Source organism: Temnothorax curvispinosus, unplaced genomic scaffold, assembly GCF_003070985.1.
Source record: "Temnothorax curvispinosus isolate PA1 unplaced genomic scaffold, ASM307098v1 QBEX01007285.1, whole genome shotgun sequence".
NCBI classification, from domain to species: Eukaryota; Metazoa; Arthropoda; class Insecta; order Hymenoptera; family Formicidae; genus Temnothorax; species Temnothorax curvispinosus.
The window spans coordinates 298,530-310,719 of NW_020217065.1; the positions used below are offsets into that span (position 1 = coordinate 298,530).

The window sequence follows — 12,190 nt, forward strand, 5'->3', positions numbered from 1 at the left end:
TTTTTGCTCCATCGCGATTCGAATAGCAAAGAAAGATGCAAGAGGGATGTTTTTCACACCCATAGCCTCCTGCACGAAGGAGTCCCCGGCGAAACTACGGCGTGTGGAAATAATAAAGCGAACGACAACGAAGGAGGCAGAAGGGCACGTTGGCTATTCACTACTCTCCGCAGTCTCCGCGTTCACATTTATTACGCCTTTCCCCTCTCCCTGTCGCAACCCTTTTTCTCGCATCGTATGATGCGATACCTACGTAGGTGCGAGCGCAAACGTGTGCTTTACGTGTTCATGCATATGTTTATTCCCGAGCTTACGAGCGTGTTTCCAAGTCGCGACAGACTCATACATGCATTTGTACGAGTAAGCAATATCGTCACTTTATGAAATAAGAATTCCATCTTGTAAGCTTAAAATCCATCCAACGTCCGATAAACCCTGTCTGCTAGATGAAGGGTGCGGCGTTTTTACTGGAACAATTTTCAATGGTCCAGAGAGATTCGAACCCGGATATCCTATATAATTTGCATAAATCTCTAGAAAGAGTACGCATTAATAAGTTAAGGAGTAAAACTCATTCGGAGATGACGGAATATGCTGACAAAAAAAAAATATTAATCCAATGAAATTTTAGAGCTTCATATTGTTGGATAATTGACGGACGGGCGGTGATTAAAGAACGCCGCATAATTAATATGACGAAACTTAAAAGTTTCTCGTTTGAGACGTAATATGCATGTATAATGTGACGGCTAAGTGTCACACGCCGCCGTGACTCGAAAGTGGTGAAATTTGCACCGGCTGTAGACGCGACTTTAAATTTACATTTGAGAAATCCCCGTCGCGAGAAACGAAAGCCAAACGACGGTGCACGTCGGCTAACTTTTCCGCCGCACTGACAGCTCGACATTCGAATCCCTGAAAATCCTGTGTAAACCCTCCGGCAGCCTTCCTTCAAAGAATTCTAATACGCGAAAAGCAGGCTACTAGTGTACTGACAACATTCTATCATGAGCGTCATACATGCGTTCGCACTCGAAACATTTTCCCTTCCACCCCTCTCTCTTTCTCTCTTTCGCTCCCTTGTTCTCTTTCTCTTCTCGCTTTCCTCTTTTTCTCTTTCTGAAGTCTAAAGTCGCCTAGACAAGATCTGAGATTTACAGAAATAAAATATAAAAACAAAACTCCGTTTTACAGAGAACAGCATAAAGTTTCAGTAACTGCTTAACTTAGTTTGTATGACGATTCCAAAGATACTGTACAGGTCAGATTCCTCGATAAATCAATACACCGGACTGTATGAACAAAAGCTGACGTGCAGGATTGTAAGTTTTCTATCGTCCAACATAAATTTCTCACATCGTAAATCGTACACCTTAACGCCCTAAATCCTAACTCCCTAGTTGTGTATCTGTACCAATAGAAAAGAGAGGTTCTACATAACATCGATAATAAATTTTAAAACAAATTATAAAAGTTATTTATATATAATTGCCATTCTCTCTTCTCGCTGCCACGGAAATTATTCAAGATTCAATCAAATCGCGTAATTCCGAACCGCACGTTCAACGTTTAGCATTTCCCAACTCGGAGAATTAGGAGAATCAGAGAACGGATTATGAAGTCATGATAAGTCGCGGAATATCCGGCGTGTTTGTTGATACCGAATGACCGATTTCCATCGCGAGGCAACGAGCGCATAATCTCAGCTTTCGTTGGCGTCGGTGCGCAACCCCGGCGTGCTTTCGAATGCGCGAACCAATTGCGCGTCGTAAGCTCGAGTCGCGTGGTCGAGAGCTTTGAGAGTTAGTCGCCGTCACGGCAACGTAATGCGAGTCGCTACCGCGATGTTATATCACCGGCGTGGATGTTCTCCGTAACTTGATCAGCGAATTTACAGACGACGAGTGCGGGTATTAGTCGTTAATAAAATAGAGATGAGATCGATCTGAGTCGCGAAAATCTCCGACCTCCTCCCGGACAAAGCAACGTAATCATAAAAAAATTTATCCCTATATCGAGAAGCTCGCGTTTTCATCTTCGATTGGTACAGGATAGTTCTGTGGATATAGTTTCTACCAAGTGACAAGAGATTACCGCTGGAACAGGGTACCGGAAGTGCGTCGATACGTGGGAACCGGGTGAGTACTCGCATGATCGACCAGAATCCTTTTAGAGCCGCGTGCCGGCCGGCTCTTATTTGTCAAGCTCGCGTTTATCCTATCAACTTTCATCGGAGCTTAACGAGAGCGTACAGGACGTGGCGGTCGACCGGCCGTACATATCGATCAGTCACCTGTCACCCGTAGAATTCAATTAATATTCACGAGGGCGGCCGACACGTCACAGGTGCCATTCGACAACCGACGAAACTATACGTTACAAATTGAAATGAAAAATATCGCGGGGGCGGCCGGTAAGAAAAGCTCATGCGGGGAAGCGCAATTTTGCCATTGCGAAAGAAACGCGGCTAACGAGAACGAGCTAGATGGAGAATTCACATTCTGAACACGCATTTGAGCCCCGAAATATAAAAAGAAACTCTTCGAGAAGCAGTTTACATCTCTCTCGCCGCACCTGTTTGTCGTTTCCACACGTCTCGAGACTTCTTTTCCTCTATTTTTCCTATTACACTTCAAAACCGGCCAGCGTCTTAAAAGCGCACCACCGGTTTGCTTCAGAACGTGAAATTCTCTATCGCAGCTCGAAACGGTTGAAGCTAAGTGATTTCAGGGCATGTTCAGAGCGAGCGTTGTAGAGAAAATAATCATTTTTGCGAAATTTCGACGAGCTAGCCAGCAATCTAGTGAAAACCCGTTGTTCCGGGCACACATCTTGGACAACGGCGCTACAATACTCTCTATGCATTTCAGACCAAGACCATTTCAGGCAAGTCCTTATAATACCCAGCGAATCCGTTTTCGTACAACGATCCCCAGAGCATTCGGTACGGCGAACGGAAACGAAGGAAGGGAACTGGGGGGGGGGGGGGAAGGAAGGATAGATCTATGTGCCGCGTTGTGGGTAAGTCGTTTCATTGACTACCGGAATATTCCGCTCGGGCTTCAATTTGCGAAAGTTTGGGCTCGGGCGGCTTGGCTGGGGATAACTCGCGCGATTTCAAAGGCGGCATTCGTGTTAACATAGCTCTCCGGTGGGTGACGGCGTCGCGCAGGCTGGCTGTATAAATTGCTTTTCATCTTGCAGACAATGTATAGACTGTGGACATTTAATTTTGAAAACAAATAGCCGAGAAACTTTTCGCCGCGGTTTGCGACTCGCGTGCGAAATTAAGCTTCCTTTGTACCGCGCTCTCCACTGATCAATTAAGCGCGAGGGGGTATCGCGTTGTTGTGACTTCCATTAGTATCGTCGCGCGTCAAACCAAATTTAAGGTACGAGCGAATGGTGCTGGTTTATACTCTGTAGCTCAACAAAACTGATTGCGAGCGCTTCTCTTAGGGCGCTCACGAAACATTTATATCGAAATATTTTTATGTGTAGAGTCATTGTTTATTGACGGAAAAAATAAAATAAACCTTGCGTACTGATTATTTCATGACGCATTGATTGATTTCGTGATATTATTTGCACGATAATATATGAGTCGCTGACGTGTGCAGAGCAATTTGAAAGTAAAGATGAATATTATATGCACATATCCATTTTCTATTATGGATGGAGGTAATATAATCTTCAAAGAGACTTGAGAACACATTATTCTATTCTCTAAGAAAACGACAAAAAATTTATTACGTCGAATAGTGATGAAATTCGATCGTCGACGTCTATGGAAATCGTTTTAATTCTGATCTCAGCGAATCGATACCGGGAGTGACTGTGTCCACTGGTTAAATTGGTTCCGGTCCCGAATATAATGCGGTCCTGGAATTCGATATCTGAGGAATCGATTCGCCTGTTTAAAGACTAGTAGGAATGAAATATTAACCCGGCGGAGGGAGGGGAGGGACTCGGCTATTTGAAGATCGAAATTGTAATTCCAACGATTGAAACTTCTCTCCTGCGGAGAGGGCGGAATCTGTGCGGCCCGGCGAGGAATGGGAGGCGAAGAAGATCAAGACGCGGAAATTCCATTCCCTCCGTCGTCATGTGACGGCCGAGTTCGCGTTCGAACTTCAGGCATTATGTAACATCGGAGCTTTTTATGAATTCCCTAGTTAAAGAGTAAGTACTTCCTTCCACGCGACTAAGTTGTGCCCGCCGCCGTGGGTCATGAACCTTCGCGATTGCTCCCTGTATTTGTACCCAAATTGTCTTCGTCGGTTAACCGTCGTCGTTTGCCTGAAACGTTGCAGCCGGCACCGTACTAAATATCGACTTCGGCTTTCGGCTGTTTACGCGCAGTCACTCGAAATGCTAATTTACATGCCGGGAACAACAATGAACGCGCGATACATCATGTTCCAGAAATACACTACGGAAAACCCGAAATGACGTAGCAAATAGTGAAATTCAATGAAACAGACCGATACTTTGTATCCAGCGCACGCGGGGCTAATTGTCAACATTAACAAGAGTTAAATTAATGGCAGGGGAGGTTGCGAAAATGTTTCGCGATTAAAATTCCAGCATGCGCGCGCGCGTTTACGCTCGGGCGGTACAGCCCGCGAAGTCCGGAAATTCGCACGGGAAGGGAAAGGAGAGAATCGGCAAATATTCGACTTTTCATCTCGGTAACGCAAATTGCTACCCTCGACAGGCTGGACATTTCATTACCGAATTCCCCGTGTGATACGTGCATCGCGCGTGTGGTTAAACCGGGACCTCACGAGGATAATTCAGTCATCCGTTAATCGAAAAAGAGACAAAGATGAATTGCCGCGGAGGATCCCGTCCATCCCGATCGTCACGCCTTGTTTCCAGGGGCTGTCAGGCCTCGTTACCCCAGGCGCTCGCGATTTATTCGCATTTGTTTTGCAGCATGTGTATTGCAATACAGACTTCGGCTATATACTATACATATAATATATAGCACGCCAGATCGCTAATATCTATATACAAGCGATAATATAATCGCAGATCAAGAAGTGAAAATTGAATAAAAGTAGTATAGGAGATATGTGCAGGTTGATATATATTTTCAAAATTTTAAAACAATTCTTATCATTGTTTATACATATGCGAAGATTTCGTTATTATTGTTAACTATGCAAAATTAATATCGTAATATTTACGTAAGAGATCTATTGCTTTTCTGCTCTCCATACGTCTGTCTGGATTTCTTATTTTTTGAAGATATGATAACATAACACGAACTCATCCGGATATTGGACACAAAAATACTATCAGTACAATAGTACAAAAGTCAGTGATATGTAATATAAGCACGTGTCCAATAATCTTCGAAACTTGCTAGCTATGTCGGCGCAAAAAAAAACAAATTGCATAATTGAATTATGTAGCTAATAATAGAACTAATTATTTAGAGAAAGAATTTCAAAAAAATGATTTTATATATATTGTTATAAATTTTATTCATTTTTCTTCTCTTTCGTATAGTCTTCTTTTTCTTTTTTTATATTGATGTTGGATTGTATAAGGTTGCTGGTATATTTTTCAGCAATGGACCTCGACGTTATTAAGTGCAGTATTCGTATAATTAAAATAAAAGTTTAAAATTATTTAAGCAATTTTTGCTTATCAGAGCATTTAAAGCGTGTGCAAAAAGCATAAAGCTTTTAAATACATTTTTATTTTAATATTTTACAAAACCAATATGTAGATTTCAAATACAATAGAAAGCTGAAAAACACCAATTTTTTTATGCAAAAATACTTTATTAAATTTATACAAAACGCGAATTAGAATTTGATGTATATCCAAGATGTAAATATGAATTCGGAAATATGAATCTGACTTATTAGGTATGCATACCAGTTATTTAATAGTTTTGTTTCAAAAAAAGCTTAAAGCTTTCTATGTACCTTTATTTTCTATATGTACCTACAAAACATTTTTTTTTTAGAAATCTGACAAAAAATAGTTTAAAATAGTATAACTGATAATTCTCATAATACTATTGATGATTGATAATACTATTCCACAATATGTTTCAAAATAGGGCTATTATTTAAGTTTGAAATTTACTGTTGATTAATGATGAAAGATCGTGATTGAAATTAACCGTCAAGTCATATGATGAAAGACAATGAATGCATTACTGAATCATTGGAATCTTAATACACTTCAATGAGACCTTAAATACACATTACGTTCTTCGAAAACACAATGACTATTACGCGATACGGACGGAAAATATTTAATGAGAATACCGCAGTACGTTCCAGGCATTTCTACGAAACAAATTATATCTTGAATTTGTTTCGCTTGCATCCATCATAAGAATAAGGCGTTTAAGTCTTATAAAGGAAACATTTCATCATCGCCGGGTATGCCACCATCGCACCCTCGTATTTCTACAAAACATTTTCTTCCATATACAGCTTGACGGCTGCAGTAACAAGTTTTCTTTCCATCCCTTCATCTTTCTCGCTCTCGCGGCGCGAGATGATTTTATTAAATCCGTCTCGGATATCGTTTGTGACATTCGAGTATAACGCAATCTTGCGCGTTGCTCAACGAGACAAGCAAGTTCTTCTACTACTTTGATCTTATTGCTTTGATCAAAGATATTATAAATCGCGCAAAGCAACTCTACATTCCAATCAAAGTTGATTTTATCAAATCTCTCTACTCTTGCTCTCTCTAAAAAAAAAAAGAACATAGAAGGAAGAAAAAAAATCATTATAAAACAATAAGTATACAAATGTTCTTATAAAAATAAGTAATAAGAAAGATATGCGTTTATTATAAAGAAGTACATAAATTTAAGAAAGAATTGGAGGTTTATTTTCGATATTTATTATATTTCGAGATTTAATTGGTGTCGTTTGTGATCCCATCGTTTGTACGTTAGTAAATTCGGCAGAAATAAATAAAATTTTTAAACAGTAGTAACGTAGGTCGTCTTTAGGAATCTGCTATATATATTATTACGCAAATAATTTCTCTTTTAGATTCCGCAAGAATTTCTATTTGACCAGTCATAAATTTTACTCCTATCGCTGGAAATGAAAAATCTCGGAAGGCTACTATTGCATACGGTTGGGCAGGAGCAAAATCTAGGAGAATTTGACGACATATTTACTCGACATGATTCCTCTCACCGCACCTACCACTCTTTGATCTCGTTCGCTTCCCTTTCCCCGCCATTCCCCCGGTCCTCCATCTCTCGTATCCCTTTTTCGCCTTCGCGATTTGGTTCGAGCCTCCTCTCAGGAACGCTGTATGAATCTCCCGGCCCCCTCCACCCCCTCGAAAAACCGAGGCAATCCAGGCCAAGAGCTAAACCACTCGCGAGCTCGTCTGACAGACGTGTTCGCGAGCAATGGCACGGCATATTCCCGGCAGCGCGGTGCAACGCAGTGCTCGGGCGCGATAGTGTGCAGTACGGAAATGGGAAAACTTTTAAGGCACCTAAGGAACACAAAGTGCTTTTGTGAGCGTTACCTGTTCGCGCAGGTAACATCGCGCGTCTCGTGTAACATTCGCGGCACCTTCGGGGATACGTAATTCCCGGTGCACGAACGCCCCCCCTGATGAAAAATGGCCCTCGGCTTCATCAGGCGTTCGTTCACTTGTGAATCGCACATGTGTCGGAATGGAGCATCTCTCGCGACTAGCGCGATGAATCTTGGAAAATCCATTAGCGATCTACTTATAGATAAGATCTTGTCTATCGAGTTGCACAAAAGTGCTTAGAGGCGAATCAATACGACAAGCACTTTAAATTATAATAAAAATAGTATGCAGTGAATTAATGTTATATTATTATAGTGTTGGTTAAAATATTTTCTATGTATAAATGTGATAAATTGAGACAGCCAAAGCGTGCAAAAACGCAAATCGCACACGGAAAGAACGGTTTTACTAAAATATTTAAAAATTTAGCTAAAATACAGATCTGAAAATAATTTTTTTGCACTATTAAAATAATTACAGTAGGTCGCTGAAGTACAATGATAATACTGTAAAAAAACTTTGACACTTTAACAATCAATTTGAGTGTTCTACATAATTATTTTGATAGTGCAACAAAATTATTTTCAAATCTGTATCTAGTTAAATTTTTAGATACTTCAGCACAACCGTTCTTTCGGTGCAGACTAATGCGCGGACTGCGAGGTGATTTAGGATGCACCGAATTCTCTGAGAAAATTTAAATGATCCGACGTTCTCTTTCTAAAAACCCCTTGCATCTCTCTACTTAAAAAAGCAATTTTTCGGCACGTCGGCTTACGCCGTAACTACGCCAGCGCGCGAGTTATGACATTCGCGAAAACTCCGGGGGGCTTGCATTTAAAATATTTCATAGTTTAAGCAGATAGCCCCACAAACCCTTTAACTTGTAACCAGCCGCGGCCGTTCGCCGCACACCGACGTAAACTCTCATGAATTCGCAAACAACCCCACCGGCACTCGAAACAAGTTTCTCCCTCTGGTCCGGTTTCACAACGCTTCTTTCTGCCGCGGTCAAAGAGAATCATCGGACATTTCGATGCAGTTCCACTATCGTGCTTATAACGTCGGCGAGGGAACGAGCGGAAACTATAATACTAACGGCGAAGTTTTCGCGAGCCGTATCGCTTCATTACCCCTCGGAGTGGTGCGAGCTCTCGTCTCCTTGCGTTTACATAAAGGCATCATTACGCACCCGCTTGCTCCGAATGGGACGAAATCGCGGCAGTCTTTCGTTTAGACTTCTTTTGTCTCAGTTATCCCGCTTTGCGCAACAAACGTGAATTAAGATCGGCTTACAGCGAAAGCTCCTTTATGGAGACGCGTCTCTGTCACGAAAGTAAAGCGAAATATCGCGGACACCCACGTCTGTCTTTTTGCACGATCTTACTTCTCCACTTTCGTTCTCCCCAGTTTTCCTCCCTGTGACGTCAACATCCATCTCGATTCGATATACAGTTCGCTGTAAAATGTGATTTATCAGTTACTCGCGTGAGCGAACGTGTCGAATCGAGTCCGCTCTTGCTTGTCCAAGCTTTTTCCCTCTCGTAGAAACAAAAGTATTGACATAAAATATTAAGACCATTCACGTGAGACACGGCGACGTCGACGGATTTCGCTTGCACGGGAAATATTCCGAAAAATTGCAATATTCTCTATAAACTGACGAAAGACGTTCTTTCTTCGCTGTAATTAAAAATGACAATAATGTATAATAATTATAGAAGGAGAGCGCTCTAAGATATGACATATAATAATATGACATGAGAAACGACGTGTGAGAATGACAACACATAATCCATTTTAAAATATTTTACTAAATATAATATAATACTTTTAAAGCTCCACTTAATATGCAATATTTTCCTTAATTAAATTGTTTCTAAAATTAATGCGTCTTGTCATGAGATTTTCGTTATTTTTTTTAATTAGACGCAAATCCATAATTATTATATTAATATATAATTCAAGTTAATAAAAATCTATTAAAATTGAATATTTTTATAATCTTTATGTGGAAATTTGTTCATGTCTTTCATGCTGAATCGCGAAATAAAGTTATAATCACCTTTAGTTTGTGCTGCACTTCGAGACAATAGTAAATGATTTGTAAAACATTGATAAAATTAAATCGTACTGTATATTGTATAAATGTGTTTTGCCACCTGCACGATCGCCTATCTACTCATTGTACAGCATTCTCCGCATCTACTCAGCAGCAAACTATCGGATATTCGATTGAGGTCAATCAAGAGCGGCGCACTCGTATAACGGTTTTCTGTTGCAGTTCTCCAATTTTGCAAAGGAAGAAAAACGACGTTTTTAGAAAAACGTGAACTTCCTCTTTATCCCGAGGCAGTAGCGCAACTTTCCAATTGCTTTTCGAGATTAGTGATTCCCAATATTTCTTCGTTCACTATCCGGAATTTAATATCACTTCTTCTTAAGATCAAAATAACGGCAGATACAATATAATTAAGTTGTATCTTATCGTATTTCATTTATTCTAATCAATTTATATTAATAATTATACATTTTTGAAAATATTATTTATATCTTCAAAGAGAAATATCTAGATATATCAATAAAACAAAATAAATTATTGTAATTTGCTGCAAAATTTACTTGCATCCAGAATAACCGAATTATTCTCAGAATCTTGATAGGTACTGACGCGTTATTACGCAATGTGAGAAATAATCAGATTTGCCCACATAGGATCGCGAGAACAAAACGAGGTAGATTTTGTCATCGAAGGTGAGAATCATATGAAATAGTCCTTCGTGGTGCCCGAAGCTCCGCAATTCGATTCCAGCCATGTTGAGGGAAGGCAATGCTAAACCCGCAAGTTGGCATGCAATTTAATACCGGCACGAAATCCTCGAAATTATTCGATTACGTGGCTTGCTCCGAAGAAATTTACCGATAATGCAGGAATGAGTGCATCTGCAGGGAGTAAAACCGCATTCCAAAAAAATATGAATGCAAATAACGTAAAATCTGCCAAGTGCACGCTTGGAAATAAAATTATACACGCAAAGAACCGCACTCCTTTTCTCTTGTCCCTCTTTTTTTCGGTCCTTTCCTCCGCAACTCTACGAAATAATTACAGGCGTTGCGGAACAATTCCTCCGCGCCAAGCATGCGGACCGCGCGCTATGGTTCGCCGCAACATATTGCGACAATTGTAATAAGGCTATAGGGATAAACGATTGTCCGTGGTATGCGATATGGGCCGTGGAACGCGTTTCTAGCAGGGCGTATATATAAACAGAATTTCAGGGAACGTAAGTGTGTAATGCATGCCATAAAGCGGTTACATACCAGCGCGCGTATGGTAAATCGAGTTTAGTCGAGAATATATCGACATAAGTGTTGCGATGTGACAAAGCGGTTCCTGTGGCAACCGATTATTACAAAGCTATTTACATCATCCTCGACACGCCATTACTTGCGCTACAAACTTCAATAATATCGATATAATATGTAAGTAATGGTGTGGGTTTCATCCAACTTGGCTCTGCGTTTAAACGGTTGCGGTATTATCGATGTAAACTCGATACCTTTCAATGTAACTCGCTCGTAACTGAGAATGAAATGTCTTAAGACACCTTTGTTTATAATCGAGATGAAAATGACCGACATGTGTGTCGCTTAACGTTTAATATTATGATTCTTTAATATCTTTAGACAGCATGTCGATAAGATTCAAAAAGAACGTACGTTTTTTAATACAAATTGCTGGCTGAACAATTATCGTACCTTTGCACGTATCATTGCACTTCAGATCTGTCTCGCGTTGTTTCAAAGTTTCGGTATATTGGCCGTGACATTGGGTCACAGACGCGAGCTACGAACGTGTAGAGTTCGATATCATCTACCTCGGAGTGAAATATATCTAATTTGCATGTAAACGAGCAAGAACTAGAACTCTCGGCACTTACCAAGGCTGTTCCACCACGTTAACTTTAGCGTGGCTACAATGAAACGCGATCGAAAAAATTTCACCTGTAAATTTGTCCTAAATGCGATGGCTCACGCCGTCGTGCGATATTACATTAATAAAGGGGAAATTTTCTTGAAAAGATTTTGATATAGCTACAGCTATTAATAAGATAATAGATACTTAATAACACGATGAATATAAATCAAGTCCATTCCCCTTTAGTTATTATAGATGCTTTTATTAATTCAGAACTTATTTTTCCTTAAGAAATATTTAATTCTGAAAAAGAAGCGACATTTAATTAAATCTTTATTGAAAATTAACTTTAAATTACTCAATAAATCAAAGTCTCAAATAAAAGAAATAAAAGTAGTCTCCAAAAAAATATTCTAAGAGAAGTATGTTTTATTTTGAACTTTATCATATTTCAAAGTTATTATTACTTTATATATATTCAAAGTTATCTTCGTGGTGATCTTCTATTGAAGATCAAAGTCGATGTCAGGCATAACAACCATGGTTCCGTATCACATCCTGATTATATGTAAGACTTTCCCGAGACGCGATATTAGCAACGCTCTGTTACCCGTAATCGTGAGACTACTTGTAGTTAGCACCAAATTCCTATTCAGAACAGCTAACATAGTTCTAACATCACATAGAGCGGCAGAACAAGCCGGAAATGCCAAGGAACCGGTACAAGATCAA

General features: G+C 40.0%; 1 protein-coding gene across 1 annotated transcript in view; it reads left to right on the forward strand.

Moving 5' to 3' along the window:
- The first annotated feature begins 1,858 nt into the window (after positions 1–1,858).
- Positions 1,859–12,190, forward strand: part of LOC112456860 (protein artichoke-like) — a 155,662-nt gene continuing 145,330 nt past the window's right edge. The window contains exon 1 of the mRNA XM_025019627.1: positions 1,859–2,138. The gene's annotated coding sequence lies outside the window, so the exon portion shown is untranslated. The remainder of the gene's footprint in view (positions 2,139–12,190) is intronic.